This window comes from Tympanuchus pallidicinctus, unplaced genomic scaffold (genome assembly GCF_026119805.1).
Source record: "Tympanuchus pallidicinctus isolate F22 unplaced genomic scaffold, pur_lepc_1.0 scaffold1, whole genome shotgun sequence".
In the NCBI taxonomy this organism is placed as follows: Eukaryota; Metazoa; Chordata; class Aves; order Galliformes; family Phasianidae; genus Tympanuchus; species Tympanuchus pallidicinctus.
Genome location: NW_026294618.1, coordinates 89,834,849 through 89,858,489, shown reverse-complemented (window position 1 = coordinate 89,858,489; position 23,641 = coordinate 89,834,849). Strand labels below are relative to the sequence as shown.

The following is a 23,641-nucleotide window of genomic DNA, read 5'->3' as shown; positions in this document are numbered from 1 at the left end:
CTCAACCTTGAGCAGCCTGTACCATACCAGTGCAATACAGATCCATCACCAGGTATTGTTTTATTCTACTTATTCCATCTTTGTTTTTCCCTGTACTTACAACAATGAAGTTTGCATCCTGAATGCAGTTCTTCACTTAGAATACGGCAAATGTTGTCCTGAAAACTGGTATCACTAAGGTGGAGATGGATGTCACACAATGCCTCTGAGACCAGTTGGCTCACAGTGTTTCCTAAGTAGCTATGAGGCATCTCCTGTTCTAGTCGTGTTCAATTCCCACTTTCCCATCCCTAAAGATCTTTCTGCTTCCTTTCTCATTATCTAGAAGCTTTGTTTTTGCCTCTGCTGCTTTCTTTCTTCCTTTAGCCTTCTGATGTTAATTTCTTCCTCCCCACAGCTAGACCCAACCTGGGGATTTTGCATGGGTTTTTCCTGGGTGTTCTGCATACATACTGAGAAAGCTGTGGAGAAGAGAGAGGAACATTCATTCAGTGCTATGAAGGTTTTACTTGGTGCAATGGAAAATATAAAAATAAATAAATAAATAAACCTTCCAATATACGTGGAAAAATGCAAGTAGAGCTAAAGCTTGCTAGAGTGCACCAAAAGCACTGCCCCATATAAATTAAAGATGCTTTGCCAGAGCCAATAACTTTTATAGATTTTTCTTTACCTGTAATGAAGGAAAAACATAAATGACTATCATAAAAGTAAACATTAGAAATAGAAAATCCCTTTTACAGCATTCAGTCCATCTTTCTGCTAATAACAACTTGTTCCCTATAGTATATTTTTCCAGTGATTCCTCTAGTCTAGTGTTAAACATTTCTAGTGTTTCTAAGGCCTTGCTGCTCCCTTGAGAGGCAGTCTGAAAGCCTTGTGCATTTCAATGTCAGGAAGTTTTTCTCAGCAACTTCAATTTTCTCTGTCTGTATTTCTTCCTGTTAGTGTTAGGATGTCTCTATAATTAGTTCTGTTCATTTGAATTTTTTTACTGATGCTCTTTAGAAGGTATATGCATTGCAATTCTGTATCACTGTTTCACAGCTACAAAGCAAGATTTCCAACTGTGCTTTTTTTTCTTAAATTGTTATTGAATTAATTTAATTCATAGGTAGCATTTCCTTATTATTTGCATCCTATTTATAGCAAGAAAACTTATGGTATCACCAGGCTTAACACCACTGCTCTTTTATTTTGATGGGTAACCAAATTGCAACACCCTGACATCTGCTATTTTTGATAAAGGGCCAATGCTGGTTTCAGAAACAGAAGTGCTTTCAAAGAGAAAAAATGCAGACAGAGATCAAATAATGGAAAGCAAAACTTCTATTAGCAAGTAATAGAACCCCAATACAAAAAAGGTGATATTTTTCAGAAGAAAACAAATGAGTAAAAGTGTCTAATAAAAGAGAAACTTATCTTATAGAAGATAGAATCATTGGTTGGAAAAGACCACTAAGATCATCTAGTCCATCCAACCACCAACCCATCCCCACCATGCCCACTAATCATATCCCTCAGTGCCACATCTCCACAGTTCTTGAAACACCTTCAGGGTTGATGACTCCACCACCACCTCCCTGGGCAGCCTGTGCCAGTGCCTCACCACTCTTTCTAAGAATTTTCCTCCTAATATCTAACCTGGACCTCCCCTAGTGCAACTTAAAGCCATTCGTTCTCACCCTATTGATCTTATTACCTCTCACAAGGTGCATGGACAACTGTCTGATAGTATGAACACTGTCAGGAGCAAAGCAACACAGTGCATGTCTTTCCTGAATTGGAAGAAAGCAAAAAAAAAAAAGTACTTATTAATCAGGAAGCTGCCAGAAGGCAGTTTGATTATTGTGTCCAACATTCTATGTATCACAGAATTTCAGATTTGCCGTGGATCTCTTATGAATTTGGTTTGACTAAAGCAGAACTTCCTAGAGTTACCCAATTTTGATTTATTTAATTTCCTTTAGTGTTTAAACTTTTCAAGTATCTTCAGCTAAGCTTACAGTGCCTGAGGGCAACTCCAGAGGATATGCAAAGACCTCCACTTGGTTACTATTGGCTGTAATGTTAGAATTGTCTACCCTGGTGATATAGGACTAAAACAGAAGCTTGCCTAGTAGTAATTGGTTAACTCTACCTTCTGCAAGGCACATTTTATTTATTTTCATTAAGTATTGAATTCAACCTAGTTGTTTAACACCTTTTATTTAAGAGGCTTTGCAGTGAAATAAAAGAAATACTACAGAAAAAGCAGGAGAGGAGGAAAATAACTCTTTACAGTAATTGCTCACTATCACTTCAATTTTATTAGCGGTGAAAACAAGGAACAACTTTTAAGCATGTCAGATACTCCTACCTCTTACTTCTGTTACGGTAAGTAAACTGTATTTTAAAAATATCTTCCTTCTTAAATTGTGACAAAATTGTTTCAGCACTATAAAGTATGGTCTCATATGGTGTCATATAAAAGGCAGCATCACAGACTGCTCTAGTTCTGCATCAACAGTGCATCATCTCCTTCCAGATAAAGTCTTACATGTGAGTTTATCTTTGGATATGAAGTTGAATGGAATTTAAGTTCATGGAGAATCTTTAATGCTTTGCTGAGTGAGAATGCATTTTAGTAGATCCTTAAGTACTTTTCTCAAGAGGTTTTACCATGCATAAGACTTCTTAAAAGGCCCTTCTGAGTTAAAAATACCTGAAGTTCTCTCTAATGAGGATGTATAGCATTCTACTCAAGGTAATCAAGACTTATGACATCACATATTTTAAAATTCTTATTGAGACAGAAAAGTCTTACAGTTGATCAAATAAGGGAACGTTCGGATGAAAGATAGAAACAGAGGAGGATTGCAGTACAGTAAAAGTGCATAAGCATCTCTTAGTGAACTTCTGCATTTATAATTTTCTTTATCTGTAACGTATTTAACTATAAGCTCTTTAAGGCAGGAATTCATCATTCTGAGTATATATGAGAAGCCTAATGTGGTTCAGGGTGTGTTTTAATATTTAACAGCAGATCATTTTCTGCACATGTTATAGAGTTTATTGTCTTGATATGTGTTGTTATTTATTACATATCTCAACGATACAGTAGACGCAGACCAACAGGCAATTTGGGCAATTAATCATAGTATTTTCCAAAGATCTAAAACATTCTGTGTTTTTGAAAGGTATTTCTGAGGCTTTCCAGGTAGTGCACCATTAACACATGACGGGGCATGTTTCAGAGGTTCATTAACACATGTCGTAGATGTGCAGCCTCATGCATTCAGCCACCTGAGGCATGCATTAATGGACCATTAAAACATGCCCAGGAGTGTCTTAATGCTATTACAGTACGGCTCTGCAATTTTTAATTCAGCTTTTTTATAAAACATTCTTTTCCAAAATACAATTTTTACTATATTGCAAAGCCTCTACTCAGAAAAGAAAGGGTTATTGTGACCTAAGATTAAGAAAGCACCTGGACATGGATATAAATACCCTTTTTTTCTACCATTTTAATACATTTGATTTTGATTTTATATTGTTTTATAAATAGCATAGTCCTAAAGCCTGATTCACGTTTTTGCTGACCTATCTTCCCACTGCTCAGGAAATGTAAAAGAGTCTTAAAGTGCCATAAATGTAAATTGCACCCCCAGACTACTTACCTTAGTTGCTAATTTCAATAGACATTTCTAGGTTTCTAGGTGAGTAACTCTTGAACAGCTTTGGATTTCTGTGGAGAAAAAAACAAAACTGGAAACCCAAGCAGTTTGACAAATAAGTTTTGCTGTAGAAGGCTAAAACTAGGAAAGGGAAAAGGGGTTATACCACAGGTGGACAAGCTGCTCACACCTTCAGTAACGTGCTGTTACGGATCGCAGTTTCACATTCAGTTACACATCTCAACCTTGGCTGAATTCATTCTAAAATAATCAACTATCCATTATTATTCTTATTTTATGATTTCTGTACTCCAGTAATACAAATAATGTTATCTTTATTATAATCCAGTGAACTACTGTCCTTGTTTTCATAATAATTCCCTCATGAGCACAAAGTGCAGGCTGTGGAGCAAATCACTTCCCCCCATGTCAGCCTCCACTTCATTTAAAAGTTGGGAGCAGCATAAAGAGCTTGGAAGTGCTTGAACCAGCTGAAGAAAATTTCTTTAATGATAGTGCCCTGAAAGAAGGCCATAGGCCACACTTCAAAAAATTCACCATCTGACCCAAAACAAAATATTATTTCAGGTCAATTTTAACATTGCTTTTAGATTTTGCTTTTATGTATGTGTTTATTACTGCTGGCCATCTCATTTAATGTGTGACAGCCAGCAGTCATGTTGAAATGATGCATTGCAACACATTGCTCAAAAAAGATTGTAATTATGTATCAGAGCTTTTTTTTTTTTTCCATGTTTCTTTCAAAAAAAGCTATTTAAGAAAATTCTTTTCCTCTTTCTAAATTAGCTTTTTGACAGAAAAAGTTGCTGTGAAACTCCACATTTGGACTAGTGTAGCTTAGAGCCGTGTATTCATCATCATTATCATAATAATAGCATTACACCATTATTTTACATACTCTTCCTCCTCTAACATATATAAGTACAGTGCACTGTAATTTGTAAATACTGTGCTTTCAATCAGCAGTGCTTGAGCAGGAGCTTCAGAATAAGGTTGGGTCTAACCAGAGCATCATCACAGTCTATAATATGCTCATCGACCATGGATCCTCCATGTTCACCAGGGCACAGGCAGAATGTGGAATGATATGTGGCTGAATCATTGGTGGGAAATTGCAAGGATCTGGGAAGCTCTTCTGAGAGCTGTGTTGTTTGTCAATCTTGGAGCTGGAAGATCTGAGCAAGAGCCTTAGTTCGATGATCCTCAACTTTATCGCAAGTGGTGAGATCTGAGGGCTTCTCTTCTGTGTTGTCCTTCCCCATGCCAATTTCAAGTGTGAGGAGTTCTTAAACAAGCTTTTTTGAAAGAAAGAAGAAGGGTGGTACTTGTTTTCATTCATAAGCAGAGCAAGGAGATGTAACTGGATGTAGTGCAAAACTTCTGTCAGCAAATAAAAGGAAAAGGCCATTGGAGTCAGTGCATATGTGCTGCTCAGTGAATATGGCAGCATTGGTAGCTGTCACCTTCAGGTTGAGTTTGTAGTAATTACATTTTCCAGTCATATGGAAATCCCTCAAAATTACACATGTGCAGAAACTTCTCATGTTGTATATTTTCACAGGGAATTCTATATACAGATGATCTGCAAAGAACTTGTATTAATTTAAAACTATTTGAAGACAGTGTTTGCTCGGAGCAGGAATTAGAGTCAGTACTAGTTAAGCACGTACAACTAGGAACTGTGGGATATAGAGTTTAAGCCTGTAGCTGCCAGAATTAAATCTAATTCATCGTTAAACACTTCATCTTCCTCTACAGCATAGGTAAAAGGTCATACACTCCAAAAATATGATCCAGAAAGGGATAATGTGGAGAGGGAAATCCAGATCTAATAGGTAAGCAAAGATCCAGCTCTGAATTTACAATGCATTTGCTTCAGGGCTTTTCCGGGTTGTGAAGAAAGAAATGAGATGTAATGCTGGAACTGATTATGTGCGGAAAATGGGACTATGAGAAGGAATCAAAAACAGAGATGAATGAGACAAAAAAGGGGACGGTTAGGGAAGAGGCTCCAAGTTTGGGGTGGAGTTGGAGAAGTATGACTCCATTACTGCATGCCCTGCCCAAAATTTTTATCTTTTTGTTTCTTACTTTGCATTTGTTTCATAATATAATCATTAACTTGTATTTTTATCTCTTTTCTTGGTGGTTTTTTTTTTTTTTTTTTGGCACTTACATATGTTTTTATTTTTGCCTCATGCATTACTTAAAGGAGGAAAATGGTCAAAGGCTGAAAGGCTCATTGGATCTTAGGAGTCTGCTGCTCCTGGGACTGTAGGCTCTTAAGAAATTGGCAGCTGTGCATAAAATAAATGAGAATATTATGTGTGCATTGATCATTAAAATAGCTAAGAGATTTAACAAATAGTTGTGTAGCTAGTAGGAAAAAATAAATAAAAGCAAGAAGATCCAGAGTGCTCTGTACAACTGTGTACTGTTTTTACTGTCATGACAAGTGATGAAGGTATGACATTCATCAACAATTGACAAAATGCTGTCAGGAAAATCAGTTTTTTACCAGCAAGATGCATGACTCCTCTGAGAAGGTTCCAGAACTTGTTACACTTCACTTTCGAGAGTGAAGCAAATATTTCGATAATGTATTTTTGACAAAAGAAGACATAGTATTGATCAATACTATACTTTGCATATGAAAGCAGTTTATGAATAGCAGAATTCAGATTCCTACCCACAGCTGGCATTGACTAAAGATCAATAATCATCATGTGAGCTCTAGTTTTAACTAAAGCAAATTTTCAGCTAAAATGGCTTGGTCTCATGTTCTGTTTTAAAAATACGTCAGGATTAATTAGTGAGTGTTAGTATTTTTCAAAAAATTCTGTGGTTTTTATACATTTCCAGGAAGAGATGGAAATTTCCAGATTTCTAAATGGTTGCACTGGAACAATCTTTCCAACCAGTTTTGTGTCAGCTTCTATAACAAGTTGAAAAGTCTGGGGAGGGGCAGCATTCCAGTTCTGATTCAAAAAAGTTACGTTGAGAAGTTTGTAAAGCAGTGCCTCATCATGTGCTTTGATTTTTATATTTTAGTGTGTTATGATAATGGTGCATAAAATAGCTTTCAACTTTTGCTTTCACAGGCTTTGTAATTCCCTCTTCTGGGGAGAACTATGTCACTGATACAATTTGGACTCTCTTCTGGCAAGTAGTAATAGTAGCTGATGTTAAACTTTCAGCAATCACTGGCTTTGCTGATGTGTCAGGTGAGTTTTACTGTTCTCGGTTCCCTCTACTGCAATTCTCAATCTTCTCACCTTCTTTTTTACCCTTTTGTACAGAAATCAGATATGAGTGTGACAGAATGAAAAGTAAGCTATCCATACCTCAAACAAGATCATCCTGCATTGCATTGCAAAGTTTCAAAAGAAATTATTTAATGTTACTTCAAATAGCATTGTAGAATCATTAAGATTGGAAAACAACTCCAAGATCATCCAGCCCAACCATCCACCTACCACCAGTATTTCCCCACTAAACTGTGTCCCTCAGTAAAACATCTATGTTTCTCAAACACCTCCAGGGATGGTGACTCAATCACAGTAGCATCATACTGTCTAATATTGTTTCAGTACTTACAAAGAATTTATGAGCTTACTCATTTGCTGAAAGGAAATATTAGCACATTTTAAACAGAGACAATAACAAAATAATCTCTGTTGAAAATGTGTTTATGGAAGAGATTTGTGGGAGGATAAAATCTGATTGGAAAATATTTAATGAATTGTCTTGAGCAGTGGAACAAATTTTGTTACTGAACAGTATTAAAAACCTGCAAGGCATTCCTAGGAAATTCCTTTTCTGGCCTTAGCCTACAGTACAGGGTGCCATTATGGACACCATCACTTAAACAGCAAATAATAACATAGGCTAGATGGGATATGAGAAGAGGAAATCAGTGTATAGACATAGAAATGCTGACTGCCATCTGGCACAGATGTCATTTACTGCTGCTCATGAGTCAGGAACCAGTTAAATTTAAGATACTTAGCAGTCTGCTTACCCTTGTGCAAGGCTAAGTAATACACTGATTATTCTTTGAAGTTCCAAACTTACGCGGTTCATTATTTTTTGAACAGAAAGTCTTGATAATTTTTTTGAAATTACTATAGTTTTTAGATTTATGTTGGTACTCTAAATAAAATACTGTCACACTCATAGTGACATAAATATGTAATAAGAAGTAATTTTTCCATTCCAGAAGATTGTATTCTGCATTATGTTTTTGAGAGAAAGCCACAAGTTAGCAAGCTGACAGAATTCCTGCTAAATGTGGCTTTTTCTTTCAATGGAGAGAAAGTGGAAGTTTTCATCTTAGTTTATTTTGAAAAATGCTTATACATTCCTCTTTATTTCCCTAAGTAATTTTGTTATTTTGCTAGAATATCTGTGCATATATCTTCATATAGCATTACACAGCCATACATATATTATATGTTTTACATTAGCTAGCACTGAAAAAATCTGTAGAAGAATTGAAGATGTTTTCTGTGTTTTTAGCTTTTGGAATAGTATTTGTATAACAAGAGCAATCAGTGGTTAAGTTAAATGTGCTCTGTCCAACATTTTCATAGAGAAGCAAAACTGAACACATGAACTCCTTATGTGCTGCAAATGGATATATTGAGGTATCTTCACTGATAATTGCCACAAGCAGCAGACTGTTCCTTTTGCTTATACATAAGGTCATTTGAATTTAAACCATGGAAAGTATCCTAAATGGGTGATGGAAGCTATTATTTTTATTGCAGTTTGATTAATTTCCAACTTCAACCTCTTGGATTCTTAAAATATCATGTTCTAATTGTATTATTTTTAGGCCAAAAAAAAACACATACGTTGTTTTGAGAAATTTGTTTTGGCGATGCAGACCAACAAACAAAATGATGATATTTTCTTCTAGAAAGAAAATGAATTGGTGTTTAAACATAAATTCTGGCTGGTAAGTGAGATGATGGGGGGAAAGGGGGGTAGATAAAAGGCAGGGAAATGGGATGGGAGTAAAAGCAAAAGTAGCAACTGTGCCAGTCCTAAAGCCTTTTTAAAACATGGTTGCTTCTAGAATTATACTGTTAGCATTAACTACTCTACTAAATGTAATTTCAGAGCAGCTTGGCTATGCTGGGACCAATAATGTTTCAGCAGATGTTAACAGTGAGGGAATTTAAAGATTACAGAGTTTCATGGGTGTAGTAAAGCTGCAGTGGGAACAGAAATATTACCGTAGCTGTTATGTTCTGAGTGCACCACATTTACTGACAAGTAATACATGAGTGATAGTGAGGACCAAGGGAACAGAACTTTATACTTACTGGTCAGCAGCCTATAAATTCCATAAATTAAACAAAGTTTTATGTATTTTTCATTTCTCTTCAGAATGATCATCTCTAAGGGCCCCTGTTTCACGTTAATTCCACTGGCAAAGCATAGGTCTGTCTTTCAGCATTACTTCAGGAGGGTATTTCCCCACTTGTGTGTTTCCTTTTCTTTCCTCCCAGTGTCCTCCAGATGTAAGGCTTTCACAAGCAGCACTTTCTCCCCAGTGATCCTTTATGGATCAAGCCACGGCCATCAACTGCCCAGCAGGAAATATCACATACTGAAGGAGCAAAACCCTACACTGAAAGTCTTTTTCCTCAGAACGGTGCCATCCATTTTGTGCACCACTTCTGCCCTCAGTCTCAAGGCAAGGAAGTAATCATCATGACTTATTCAGCCCACTAGAGATCTAAGAATTCACGGAGAAGTTAATGTTTTAATTGACCTTCCTAAAACATGAAAACTGCAAACCTGAGACAAGCAAGGCAAGCTAGAAGGATAGGTCTGCTGCCCCGTGTAAAAACTAACAATGCAGTGTTAGCAGTGAATGCAGCGTGGGGGATTAATAAATGTAGTATGGCTGTCAGAGGTGAGGTGTATGTCCACTGGTGGATCTGGCTATGGAGACAGGGCATGTACTGCAGACACCAATTCTGGCTTACGGAAAGCATCAGCTGCTATATCTGGGCTCAATTAAGTATGGATAACATATTCAGTTGAATTAATGTAAAATTTTATGTTTTGCTTATATTTATCTGTTATTAAGATACTCATGACTATCAAGCAACAAAATGATTTAAAAGTTAAAGAAACCGGAATGAAGAAGGGAAACAAAATTTATGCTATTTTCTAACCAAGAATGAAATAATTACAAGTTAGAACAAAGGTATCCCACATGTTCACAAAAGGAGAGCGGGAGAAAGTTATCATTGCATTCACATTTTGAAGGCACGCTCTTGCAGACCATATAGAGCCTACTGAATTATTTTCTATTTTCAATTTGGGAATGAAGTAAAAAAAAAAAAAAAAAAAAAAAAAAAAGGATGAACTTCTGTCAACTTTCTCCATCGCAAAGTTCAGTACAAGAGGTCAGCGATGTAAGAGCTCCCTTCCTGTGATGGTGATTGTGCAAAGCCCACTAACCAGTGCTGGTTCTACTCCAGTAGGGTAAAATGTGCTTATGGAAGAAAACAATACAGTACCACTATGATGCTTGTTAGGAACAAAGACACCCCCCCCACCCAGCATATAGCAGTCTACATAGTGAAAGCCTTTTTATTTTGATGGCAGTCTTTCACTGTCTATCATAAACTTAGTGAAGCAGCTTTCTCTATCCAGCTCTCCTTTTATTGGGCACAAATCACTCCTGACAGGAAGTTTTATGCCTAAATCCGTTTACTGTCCTTGTTGGTAGTCTTTAAATTAATATTTATAAGCTGAGAGAGGACCAAAAGGATGCAGCAGTAAAATATCTAAATGCTTCAGTTTGGCTTGAACTGAATTTTCTCCTCTCAACCACTGACATTGCTTAATTACTAGTGACCCAGGCGTGTATTGTCTCTGCTGCTCCAAGCCTACAGATCACTGCCTCTGATAGCATTGTGACTGACAAGTGGGGAAGTTCAAATGGTTTATATGATGTATTGGATGAACAGGTGTGGGTACAGGGAGTAGAGAGTGAAAAAGAAATATGTCCAGAAAAGCACCTTAAGAGAAGTAACTTAAAGCTGAAACATATGATTTGACTATGAGAAAAAAAAGAATGATATTTGAGTTGGCAAAACAACTAAATGTAGTTGCTCTAATTTTAAACACATTGGGAAACAAACCAGAGGGCATACTGAGCTCAGAAAACTCAGATAGGCATATTCAAATCTTGAATGGATGATACATACACACACCCTCAGCAAAATGACCATTTTCATTAAATCAGTAGGAAGGACAGTTCCTTTGCATAACAAAAACTGTTGGGTGAGCTGAAATTAGAACAAAGCTGATTAAAAGTAAAATCCTGTTGCATTCAATTGCTTCCTCCTTTTTGTTACTATTTTAATTTTCTTTTTCTTGATGTCTCACTTCTGTCAAAGTTTGTTGAAGGATGTGCAACAGAAGAAAAGCAAGTGTAATACAAACCTAATCAGCTGTCACCACCTTAGCATTCAGGCGCATAAAAATAATGAGGCTGACTAGACTGGAAAGAAGTACAGATAACAAATGGTGGAGTCCTCTTAAAATGTTGTTAGAGGGAAAAAAAGTGTTAAAAAGAAAAGGAACAGAAGACTAACCTGCAAGTTGTGTATGTGCACCCCGACCCTGACACAAGTTAAATTTTAGCACATCTGTTGTTTTATGGTTATGTGAAAGTATCTCTAAAGAAAACGTAGTAGATAGCCACCCATAGAGGATGCAATATGTCTGCATCACTGTTGTCTGTACGTAATGTGAAATCTCTTACGTAAGGAGTGAAAGAAACTTTTATGTTCTCCAGGTAACAGAGAAACAGCAGAAGAGGTTGTAATGCAAACAATTAAAGATCTTTCTAATCTATAATTCATGTCTCAGCATCTGCTGGATCTGACCATAAGGAACATCTAAAAGGTGAGTTCTGAACATCCATTTCATTTTGAGAATGAAGCCTGTCCAACCCTAATTTATTTGTTCTGCAAATACTTATTTAGGGACATAAATAACATTTTTGTTTTGTTTATTTGCAGATTTGATTTATTATGCTTGACCAAAGTTTCTTTTACATTCCTGGGTGCTGTCTTTTGTTAACAGTCTACTGATACATCCTTATTGCTTCCCTTCCTGGGAGAGCTGTACTTCATGTATGCTACATTCACACACAACAATGGGGCGCATTTGATATGTGGGAAGAAGACTGGGAAATAAACCATTAATTCTTCAGTGCCTCGAAACTGCTGTTCTTTTGTGCTCAAAAGCCTAAGCTGCCTCAGGTAGTCTTCAAACTCCTTTTTAAATAGTGTTCCTGCCAGCTGAGATAGCAAATGACTATAACAAGCCTACTCTCACAATTATAAAACGGGCACAATTATGTGTTCTATTAGAATGACTCAGACTTCCCCTAAATCCTATTCTTCCTGAGCAAGATAAAATTATAAGACTTGTAGAATAAGCCGATCATCTGCTGAGGGCAACTAATTCCCTTATAAGTCTCTCTGCTCTTGGGTAATCAAGCATCCAAAGAGATTCATTCTACAGCTTAAAAGGAGATAGTATTTTGACACCTGAGCCAAGTATCCCAAATCTCTAGACGCAAAGTAACATGTGAAATTCTAAGAAGGACATGACTTGGTAGGATGTGTGGTATTACAAAGCAAGATGTAAAAGGCAGGATGATGCAGGGCAGTGGAGGTAAGAATGTGTGCCCAATCAGCCAATTAACTATTAGCTCACTATGTCTCAGCGCTCCCTCCTCATCCTTTTCATGAGGGCACAACTTAGCAGTAGATAAAGATGAAAAAAAGCAAAGTGTAACTGTATTTTTCATTACCTATTTTCTCAAGTTTTGCTTTTGGCTCTTTCAAATGCATTAAGCATGCCACAAGTACAGGGGTGTCTTTTCTCTAAGTCAGTGGGAATTATACCTCCGTTCAAATGCATTTGTAGTCAGGGTTGCATTTTGTTCTCAGGCCTTAGAAAAATTGCAGCTTTCAGCCTCTTTCTGCTTAAGTATTGTTGCCTAAAGCAGACATTGGGACTGACTAAGTCAGAACAAGACACTGACTTACTCTGTGGGGTTTTTTTTACTTCTTTATGATTATTTAGGTGCCTGGTTTTGTTAATGGTTTTTCTTAACGCAAAAGCAAAAATTGAAGACTAAAGCAGTTCATAAAGATTTGGAGAAAGATTGTCTAAATGCCTTTATTTTATTCTAGCTCTTCAGCAATTATGATAATACTTTTTGTGTACTGTTTCAGTGTTTCCATCATCAGGATGAAAGGCACTATGTTTCTCTATAGCATCCTCAGAAAAGCTGACCTACTAGCCATAAAATGAGGTAGCACTTGATGATACAACCTCCTTTTTCTGAACCTTTTCTACTATCAGAAGAGGACTGTGGAACTTTTCCACACAAACATCACTGGAAAACTCCTCCCCTTTTGGTAGTGTTTTTCTACAAGTTGGATGAAGAGTGCATGCGCACACAGTCAACCATTTGCTGAAGAAATATGTGCCCATGGCTGAGGGATGCTTGCTAAATGGACTGTCGTGCTTTCAAAATGCACTTTCCCTATTGCCCTGACCTGAAAAAAAGCCCCATGGCAATAATTTTCCATAGCTGAGAGACCTTTAAATTGAAATGTTGGGAAGTTGCCTTTCCATTGGCTCCAGCCCATTGTTCTCAATAGCCCACTTACTTTAACTTCCAGCTGTCCTAATAGAGGCAGAATAGTCAGCTCCCTGCTTCGTGCTGTGCCGTCAAATGTCTCCCTGTCTCCTGGTGTGCAAGCTTTGCTCTTTTGGGGGAAAATCCTTTAGAAATCAGGTATTTCTGATACACATTTTCACACTAACATGCTGAACATCTTAACTAGGATGTAAATTTTCTGTTAAGCTGTTTAGGCTAGGAAGGTAACCGCTGTATCTTGGTTTTATACCAGGATTCCTGGATACTATCCTAGCATTGTCGGGAGCTCAGAAAAGGCTTGCTGCTCTTCTCTGCCTCTCTAGGTGGCTTGTTATCTTGCCGTGGTGCTTTTCATTTCCCACTGCTCTTCCTCTGCTTTTCTACTCTCTCTCAGGAGCTGGATAGAAACATCTTCTGGACTGAATGAAGTTCATTTCTCTCTCTCCTCCACTTGTCTTTCTTCATTGTTTTCCTTCAGAGCCTTAGTGCCCCCTCCGTACCACCCACCATTTCCCTAGTGAATTTTTTGTGTGGAGAGAAGGGCAAGGGAACCAGGACAGAAGACTCACTTATTCTTATGGCCAGAGACAAGACAATGTAGTATTTGTTACCACTGTTTTGTGTGCCTTGCCTGAAGTACATAGGATTTCCTCCAGGGCAGGGAGTTCTTCAGAGAGGAGATGGGATTTAGGAAGTCAGACGCCTTGAAGTCTGATCCTCCTTCTTTTCCCCATGAGTGACAAAGATTAAATCTTATGGTACTTCACATAGCTTCTGTACCAACATTGATGCTTTCTTCAGAGTCTGAAGGAATTACAGCCATCTGTGTCTGGCCAGAGTTATCAAGTGCTGGATAGTAAAAAAGTTAAAAATAAAAGGAAAAGGAATGATTCTTCAGGCCACAAGGATTTGAATGTCCACAGCCAACCCGTTCTCTAACCAAACTCCTCAGAGAGCTAAAACTGTAAGTAAGAAGCTTTAAGCTACTGCATGAGACTTCTGTGCTGCCACATCAACAGCTGTAAATCTGCTCTTGAGCTCTTCTTGCTTACCCTGTAGGGGAAGCAAAATTCTGCCTGGATGATGCAGTAGCATTTGGCAGCAGCACTCTGGCAAGCAGACTTCCAGATGTTTGATGAGAATGACAGCCTCTGAGTGGGAGTGCTTGAGTGTGTGCATGCATGGCACTCTTTAAAATTCAAGGCTAGCTTGCAGCATTATCAGAGAGTGAAAATGTCAAAAGAAGGCAGTGTTCATAGCAGGCATCGCATTTCAGGCCTTAGGAAAAAAAATCGAGGAAAGACAACACTGAAGCAGTTCAAAAAATGCAGAAAGGGGGACCACAAGTAGACCAAACAAGTCTGGGTGATGTAGAATTGACTGCTACCCCCAGCCCAAGCCCATGAATCAGTGCACAACTAGTCTCACTGGAGGTATTCCAGATCTCTGTGCCTCATCACATTTATTTTCTTCTGCACAGCCCCCCATCCAGTTGCCCTACATTCAGAATAATGGACTCTATTGCCTGGCTGTTGCTGCTGACCTTGTCCTGACATCTTCCACAGATGTCTTGCACTGCTGTGCCATTCCTGCAGTCCTTACTCATGCTTCTGTGCTTTTTGCTGTCCACACAGCCCAGTTTTCCTTTGCATCTGAGGCTGTCTTCTTTCTATCCAGCACCTCCAAGTCAATGTTTCTTGCCTGCCGTTGAACAGCAGATGGTTTTTGCTGTATCCTTTTCTCTAACCCTTTGCCTATATGCTCTACAAAATGTGCATGTATATATGCTAACTTGATTTTTTTTCTTTTCCCCATTATCTGAAATGTTTATTAGAGTTCTGTGATTTTCTACAAATTTGAGTGGAAAAATATATTTTCCCCAAGTTTGAGAACTAATCAAGTTACATTACTCATCTGTTGTCATTTCCATACTTTTTTATTTCCTTCTGATGAAAGCTTTCCATGAAGAGCTTTTTTTGTGTGTAGTTACATTATATGAGATGATTTTGGATGTGTGAAAATACTTCTGTGCTCCAGTTTGGATGGTGCCCCCTTCTATTGAATTCCCACTTTCCAAAATACCTCATGCATTTCTCATTGTGCTGGCGATCTTTGTATTTTGATTGTAAGCTTTGCTGTCTCCACAGAACTTTTCACACACAAATTTATTAGTCCTTATTTCTTCCACTTAAACATAAGCCTCCTGTAATCTGACCTTGATGTCCCTTTACAAAGTGAAGACTCCTGGATTGGTTTTGTTTAAGAGAGGCTTGTTTTCTTTCTCAGCTGGATCCTGCAGTGTTGGGCAGGACATCAAAGGGTCATGGTGGCTGAGCACACTAACTGCACCTTCCTGCCCCTGTGAGCCATGCTGAAACACAGGTTTTGACAAAGTACTTGTACATTGTTCTGATAATCACAGCTCTCTTTGTAAAGTATCTGTACAGCTCTGCTGAGGGTAAGGAAGCTTATTGCTCAGTCAACTGCTTTTATTCCAAAGCTGCTGTCGACTTCCCTAAATAAACTGAAAGGACCAGTACTTTCCCTGGTGTAACATCACTGACCTCTCTGAAATTACACCGGGGATGAATTTGATCAGATTTGTCGTCAAATACATTTTGTACCAGCAGGAGCACAGATGAACAAGGCGAGCCATCCCGCAAGTCCAATCCAGGGCTCTTCAGTTGCCCTCACTGTTACCCCAGGCTCCTTCCTCACCTTAGGCAGAAGGGAATGATAAGGTCCAACTTGTCAGGACTTATTACTTATTCACGAAGCTATCACACCTTTGACACATCTGTCAGTTTTTATACAAAAAAACGAATGAGCAAGGATGCTGAAGTTTCCTTTCAGCACACTGGAGGGCAGTCCTTTTTACCACACCCTTAAGGCTTTCATGTCAGGGCTTAGTTGCAATGACAGAGCAGTGTGAGAGAGCTATCATTTTGTCTGGCCATACTGTGCTTTCCTCTGGACAGCTTATACTTGCCCCCTGGTATTTCAGAGAATTAAGCTTTCATCCTTTAAATAAATAAATAAATAAAATGCAGGGTGTGCTGTTTATAAATATATAACACCAAACACCCAATTTGTGTTAGATTTATGGATTACATGAAGATATTCCCTTTTTTTCCCCCCCAATGTTTCCTGACATAAATTCAGCACATTGCCTCATCATACTTTTGAAAAAGCAAACAGCAAAATATTTGCAAAGATACAAAAATCAAGAAGGGCAGTACACTGAATAGAGTAGTATATTTTCTGATGTTTGTGGTCATATCTGTGATTTTAAATTTGATAAGTAGTATCACAAAATTCAGATTAATACTTAAACCACTGCGGATCTTAGAAAACATCATGTTCAATAGAGTATATGGCTAATAGTTACAAAGTGCAAAGGATATGCATAAGCATGGCTGGTTTATGAAAATTCTGCATGTATACAGAATGTATTTATTTCCACATTTGGGCTTTGGCTGCATTCAAAATTAAAAAAAAAGGCTGCTTATTAATTTTACATGAGCTTTTTTGGCTATCTCATTGAAGGCTGAGTTCCAAGCAATTTGCTGCATCCTTTTTTAAACACAGCCATTATATAAACTGAACTTAAAACTGGTTCTAAATTTACATTGCTTCAGTAATTCAATTTTCACAGTTCTATTTTCTAAAAATCACAATAACTAGGAATGATGCTTTCTAATGCTTTAAGTCATTAATATCTCCAAGAATGGGAAGGGATAGAATGAATGTAAGATGAAGTAATTCAGTGCCACCATATATACAACTGGTTTCAGCTTTTCTTCAAAATCTATAATGCATTCAAAACCTGAACTTAATAGACTAAGCTTCCGTGATATATTCCCATACTGGCAGTGAGCTTGTCAGCCCTTTGTGAACACGTTTAACTTATTTATATTGCAGTTCTCAAGAGTTCTGGAGACTTATTTTTTAAAACAATAGATGCCTCAGGAGGACAAGATATTAACTAATAGTACTTTCCCTTTGCTTTAAAATGTTTTAAAAAGGAAATGCCTATAGATATTTTATAGTTTGGAGTCATGTTTTATAAAGATGTAGGCCTATTCGTTCAAGTAGTTTACAAGGTTGGGTATATGCATGTGTGTATTTAAAATTAATCAGATTTTAATTTGGTGATATCAGACAGAAGTGACAGAATAGGAATACTGTACTGAACTTTATTCTTTGTGGAAGGATGGATGAACAGATAGAGATAGAGGAGCATGATGAAGAAGAGACATCCAGCAAGAACCCTGCCTAACGACAGAAGCACAGAATGAGTTCATGCATTATTAACCATAAAGAATCCACACAGTATGTATATCTATATTTCTGAGAGTGTGAGAGATGGACCATATGTGTCCCACCCGTGGGAAAAGCCTCAACTGTAGTTCACAATTAATTATGAGACACAAAGCAGTAGGAAATACAGCATCATTAGTTCTGTTCTTGCAGAACTACTTATTTATGTTTTTATTTTCCTCCCACTGTGCTTCAGAACATAGATAATGTGACACTTGAATGTGCCTCAGGACTTCTTTATGGAGTTATTTTGCAACCACTTTTCAATCTGTGATAAAAAAGAATGAGCACATATGTTAAACAACATCAATCAAGTAGTTATTCTTTCTTGTACACATATTACTCTCCTAATCCTTATAATCTCTTCAGTAGTAGTAGCAGTAATAATAATTTTAAAACCCATAGACTCAGTGGTGTGAGAGGATGTCAAGTTGTTCTGAATCTTAAAGGTGGCAAAAGTTGATTCAGAAATGATAAAGTGTCTGAGAGCTCAATCCAACATTTCTCAGTGTTTTTGTGTTTCTTTGTAAGACTGCTTAAACACTATTCTCATCCTTGATAGCAAAGAAACTCAACTGCTTTTCTGGCACTCAATGAGATGTGTGTAGATATGGAGGGGGAAAAGGGCAGTGACTGCAGTAGGAACATCATCAAATGAGCCTGAAATGTCATGTGAAGCAGCTTCTTTTCCCTGCTTTGTATTCTACCTTCGTTCTCAACTTATCGGGAAGAAGAATGAAGTACGCAGACAATAGAATGACCACAAAATGATTAGATCATCAAAACTAGTGTCATATGTTCTGTGTCCTAATTACTGAAAGTTTGTTGATCCAGAAATGGTGCTTCATTTCCTTCCTCCAAGAATCCTATCTGTAGTTAAGTTTAATAATTTTCAGCTAACGCTTTATTTTCTCCTGTGCTTTTGTTGCAGATTTTCTTCCTGCCCCATTGGTTCTCCCATTCTTTCACAATTCAGTTTATGTATTGTTGTGATGGATTCTGTGCTCAGTATTGACTGAGAACCTGACCTGGCTCCTGCTGAAGACGGTGGCAGGACTCCCATTGACTTTGACGGCAGATGGATCTGAAGTGGAATGTGAATGAGCAGATATGTTCTGTATGTTTAAGACATTTATTGACTCTCAGACTTCAGTTTTGCCCAAAGCAGAATGAAGTTAAATAATTGTGGGTTAATGATTTTTATTTTGACATGAGGATAGTGATGGGAGAGGTAAAAGAGAAGTGCTCCTCCTAATTATATTACTGATATAACAGGATATAGAAGTGTGCAATAGGCCCTGCTACAACAAAGCAGATAAGCACAGGCTTAAAATTAAGCATTTATTTAAGGGTTTTGCTGAATAAGGATGAGATCATTCACATACTTAAAGTTAAATGCATGCTTAAGTGCTTTGCTGAATCTGGGCCCAGATACATAAACCATTAAACAGTCACTTTAAGAAAACGGTGGAAAGCTGTTATACAAATTCTAGACCTTTTAAGTCATACCTCCTACATTTCCCACTCTCTCTCTTTCTTATTAGCTTAAGGAGAAGGTTTTTAAAGCTCCAGTTCACGAAAAATTATAATGTTCATTGCTACTCAATTGTAATTCAAATTGCTCCACACAGCCCCAAGCATGTGTTCAAACATATAATCAAGCAAACAGGAGACTTGAATCTTGCCAGTTGGAATACTGTCGGTCGCAGATGCCACTTTTTTTTCTGTAAGCATAAATGAAGCTGGGGAGAAAGGTTGATATAAACTGGCTTTTGCTGTCCATTTTTGGTGCTCTGTTCCTGTGGCTTAGGTTATTTGGGTACATGTTGCTTTGTGTCTATGAGGGCTTTTTTTTTTTTTTTTTTCTCTCTCTCTCTACTGTGGTCAGAGGAGTAGTACTCATCACCTGGAGTGAAGGCTGACAGGAATGAACATAGGCAGGAAGCAGCGTGACACACACATTGTCATGCATGACTGACCAGCAGCCATCAACAGCAATTAAACATTGAGAGCACTGGATCTTTTTGGACAGGTTCAAGTTTCCTGGCACTGCTGTGATTAGATGTTTTGCGCTGTTTCCCTGTAGTCAGTATGTGACACATTCCCTTTTGCTTGCTCTTTTCCGATATTTATTTTTGCACTGTCCTGGTGTTAGCATCCTCTTACAGCAAATGAATCACTTAGAAAGAGATCGTTTTCAAGGAGATTTGCAAGGAAGGCTAAAGATTAAATGGATCTAAAAATTAGCGATTTTTTTTAAACAAGAAATGCCCCTTTCTGTTGAACGTTATAGTGTTTGAATGTTTTTTGAATAAGCATGGTTGTCTGTGGGTTTCAATGAGAGAAACATCTGTGAATGGCAGAAGCCACTGAAGAACAACAGAGGCCTTTAGTTTTACCCAAGTGGTTGTAATTTTATTTTAATTTGAGATGACAAAACAAAATGCCCTTAAAGGCAGTGCTGAAGTGAAGAGCTGCTGCGGTTAGACTGAGCTGTCACTTGCTTGCCCTCATTTCAGGGCTGAGCTCCAAAGCATCCCCACTGCCCAGCATTTAACTGAGGCCCAGACTTCCCGGGCAAGGTCCATGGCTTGGCACAACCTCCTGCACAGAGCAACTCTGCACCATAGCACCAGAGGTTGCAGCAAAAGGCCTTTTGGCACACAACTCGATCTCATGTCTAATTGAATAGTCACAGGGTGTGAGGCCAGAAAGTCTTATCAGAGCTCAGTTCTAACCCCATCACTTGTCAGTCTTTCCTTTCCCCCAGATCGAGTCCAGAATCTCATGTGTGATTATTAATTGCTTCTGTTAATTTGTGGCCTTCTAGACTCTACTAGGACACAGAAAGTACACTAATAAACAGCTGGATTTCTATGTAGGAAACTTTCGTGCCTACATCCTTTCCATCTTTTACCTTGCATGTGCATGACATGGCCCCAAACATGGTTTCAACCAAAAGAAACAAAGAGGTAATCAAAACTAACGTGATTTCATCATTCTATGAGGAGTAACTTGAGAGGGCAGTGTAATTTTAAATCAGCTGTGCTCTGCTGTGCAACAACCAGTCCAGCCACAGGGACCAGTGAATGCATTAGACTTTCTTCCGAACTGTTAATTCCCTCTTGCACAGTTAATGAGAGTTGCTCCAGTCTTGCATCTGTTTCACCTTTATGTTCTTGCAATAGCATTTAGAGGCCAGAGCAACCCGGGGGCCTTGATAGCACTGACTTTTGCTGATAAAATAACTCTTTAAGAGTTTTTTCGATCAGATAGATGGCTGAGATCATAGGGCAGAAATAAGAACTGCTATAAGAACTTTTTCTGAATTTGTAATTCTCAGAGGACATTCTAGGCTGTCCTGTTTGTTAAATAATTCTGCTATTTTGTGAAGCATGGTATTGATAACACTAAACAGTCCTCAAACGAACTATGTGAAGCAGAAAATGTAATTATTATTTCTGTAATGCAGATGCAGAAACAGGCACAAAAAAAAAAGATGAGTGACTTGCCTGAGGTCGTACATTAAATCTGAAATGTAAATATAACAAAGTATCAGCCACATCTCCTTTCTGTGTGGTGTGGGTGTATGCAGGAAAAGATGGCTTGATTCTACCTTTTTGTAATTATTCAAAGACTTTCTATGTTTGTCCTAATATGTCATCATATGTACCTCTGCAGATATTAAAGAAGAGCATCGGATGATTTTGGGAAGAAAATAAAGAAAAAAAAAGTAATGCTTGAAAGTTTTCAGAGCAGATGAGAAATAAACAGACCAAGCACCTCAGCCTGGAATGTCATCTTCATCTGTGAATCAGAATTTGGACCTGCTGCTGATGAGTTGGAAAAGCAATTGTGGCATGAACAATGAGACTTTGGGTTGACAGCCTAGGGGAGCTATTCGACAGCTTCACAGACAGGCTTCCCAATGTAAATGAAGATGAGAAAGTGCATGAAAAATCGATCATGCACTAGAGACAACACTTACTTCATTAACTACCTTCAGCACTAACCTCTTGAACACTGTTAGTAAACCTATTATGTCACAGCTGAGATGCAGCTGAAGATTTTGCTTTGAGAATTTAAACAAAGCTATATAAGAATGCAAACCAGATTAAAAAGTAGTACCATATAAGTCAACTGCTAGTTGCTGACATCAGTAAAATATTGTCTGTTACTATCAGGAAACATGGGAACAATGATTAAAATTTCCTAATAATGCAGTAAAATTTTTAGCTGTTATCTGGAAAAAGAAAAAAAAAAAAAAAAGAGAGAGAGTATTCTGCAGTGTGTGGAATGCAAATATTTCTAATAAGTGCTGTCATGTGACAGGGATACTAACAAGAACTTCTTAGAGCTGAGGATCTGTTTTTGGACTTTGCTCAGGTAAGTAATGTATATAGATATACAGTCATACAAGGGCTTCTCCAAAAGTAATGCCTCCTATTTTAATATGTTGACCCACTATGTCAGAGGCAGACATTGGTGGTATAACAGTAGAGGTTGAACCTTCCCATCAGTATCCCATTACATGCTGTTGCTGTGTGACATATAGCAGCAGAAGGGCAGTCTGACGGAATGGCATCTGACATGCAAGTGCATATGAAGCGAATGAGTGTCATGAGTTTCCTCCATGTGGAAATCACTGCACCCACTGACATTCATTGACACATGCTGTGATTGTCCATGGAGACCGAACAGTAAATGTGAACACAGTGAGGTGGTGAGTGGTGCATTTCAGCAGTAGCAACGGCAACAGTGGGTCATCTCTACTGATGTAGATTGTTATGAGCGTAGCATGCAGGCTCTTGTTCATTGTTGGTGAAAATGCATAGCTAATGGCAGTCACTGTATTAAAAAAAAACAGAGCTTTGTAGTTGAGACTTTGTCTATCAATAGTTTTGTTGTGCTTTTTGTATCTGCTGTTGTTTCCATAGAAATAAATAGAAGGCATTACTTTCAGAGTGACCTATTTAAATTTAATACGGGAACACTGAGTCTTTATGGCATTCAAATGGAGCTAAGTGATCTAAATTCTTTTCATGAGGACCTGAAGCTTTATTGCTCATAAAGTTCTGGTTTTGGTATTTGTTCTGTTTCCTAAACACCTTTTTTCTTTATTCTGCATTCTGTTTTATGATGATAACTCTAAACAAGGTAATAGGAACCAGTCCTATTTAACATTTTTGTAGGTGACATGAACAGTGAGATTGAGTGCACCCTCAGAAAATTTGCTGATAACACCACTTCACTGTGATCTGATGAAGCCCTGGCACAGCTGCCCAGAGGAGTTGTGGTGCCCCATTCCTGGGGGCACTCAAAGCCAGGTGGAATGGGGTCCTGGGCAGCCTCAGCTTGTGGGGAGGGACGACAGCTATTTCCACAGTAGGGCTGTTGGAGCTCAATAATCTTTAAGGTTCCTTCCAACCTAAAGAATTACGTGATTCTAGAAATAGTAAAGAAGCATGGTTATTGATTAGAAATGTATTTGCAAAGCAGTGTTTTAGTTGGATAGAAAGATATTTGCTAATTAAATTTTGGAAATAGAATTTCATATTCAGTTCTATCTAGACAATGTTTGTACTCTTAGAGCATGCTCTTGAATAGTAGGTTTTAAAAATTGTAATAGCAGTATAATTTTTCTACTTAAACAAAATTGCAAGCTCATATGAATTTGGCACAGGATATGTAAATCTAACAATATGATTCCTGTTGTTCACAAAGATAGGAAGCTTAAAGGAATGTTCCAGCAAATAGTACGTTACAATAACTGAGGCATTTTCTGATGTATTTGAAATTACAAAATCAAATGTAATTTTGAATTTGTAATTTTGAGAAGAAAGGAGAAAGCATGCCCTATCTGACTCTGCATCAGCAGAGAGGATTTGGACAAACAGAGCATAAAGTTCTTAAGCAGCATGCTGGCTGAGTA

At 37.9% G+C, this 23,641-nt stretch overlaps 1 long non-coding RNA gene across 2 annotated transcripts; it reads left to right on the top strand.

Moving 5' to 3' along the window:
• The first annotated feature begins 3 nt into the window (after positions 1-3).
• LOC128075905 (uncharacterized) lies at positions 4-22,781 on the top strand. 2 transcript variants are annotated; one of them, XR_008204149.1, is made up of 9 exons: positions 4-2,376; positions 5,439-5,515; positions 6,782-6,904; positions 8,518-8,640; positions 11,506-11,615; positions 11,732-11,974; positions 17,602-17,721; positions 18,641-18,826; positions 21,391-22,781. It is a non-coding gene; the product is annotated as an uncharacterized LOC128075905 (long non-coding RNA). The 2 variants fall into 2 exon arrangements; XR_008204143.1 differs by lacking the exons at positions 11,732-11,974; positions 17,602-17,721 and having other exon boundaries at positions 7-5,515.
• The last annotated feature ends 860 nt before the right edge of the window (positions 22,782-23,641 follow it).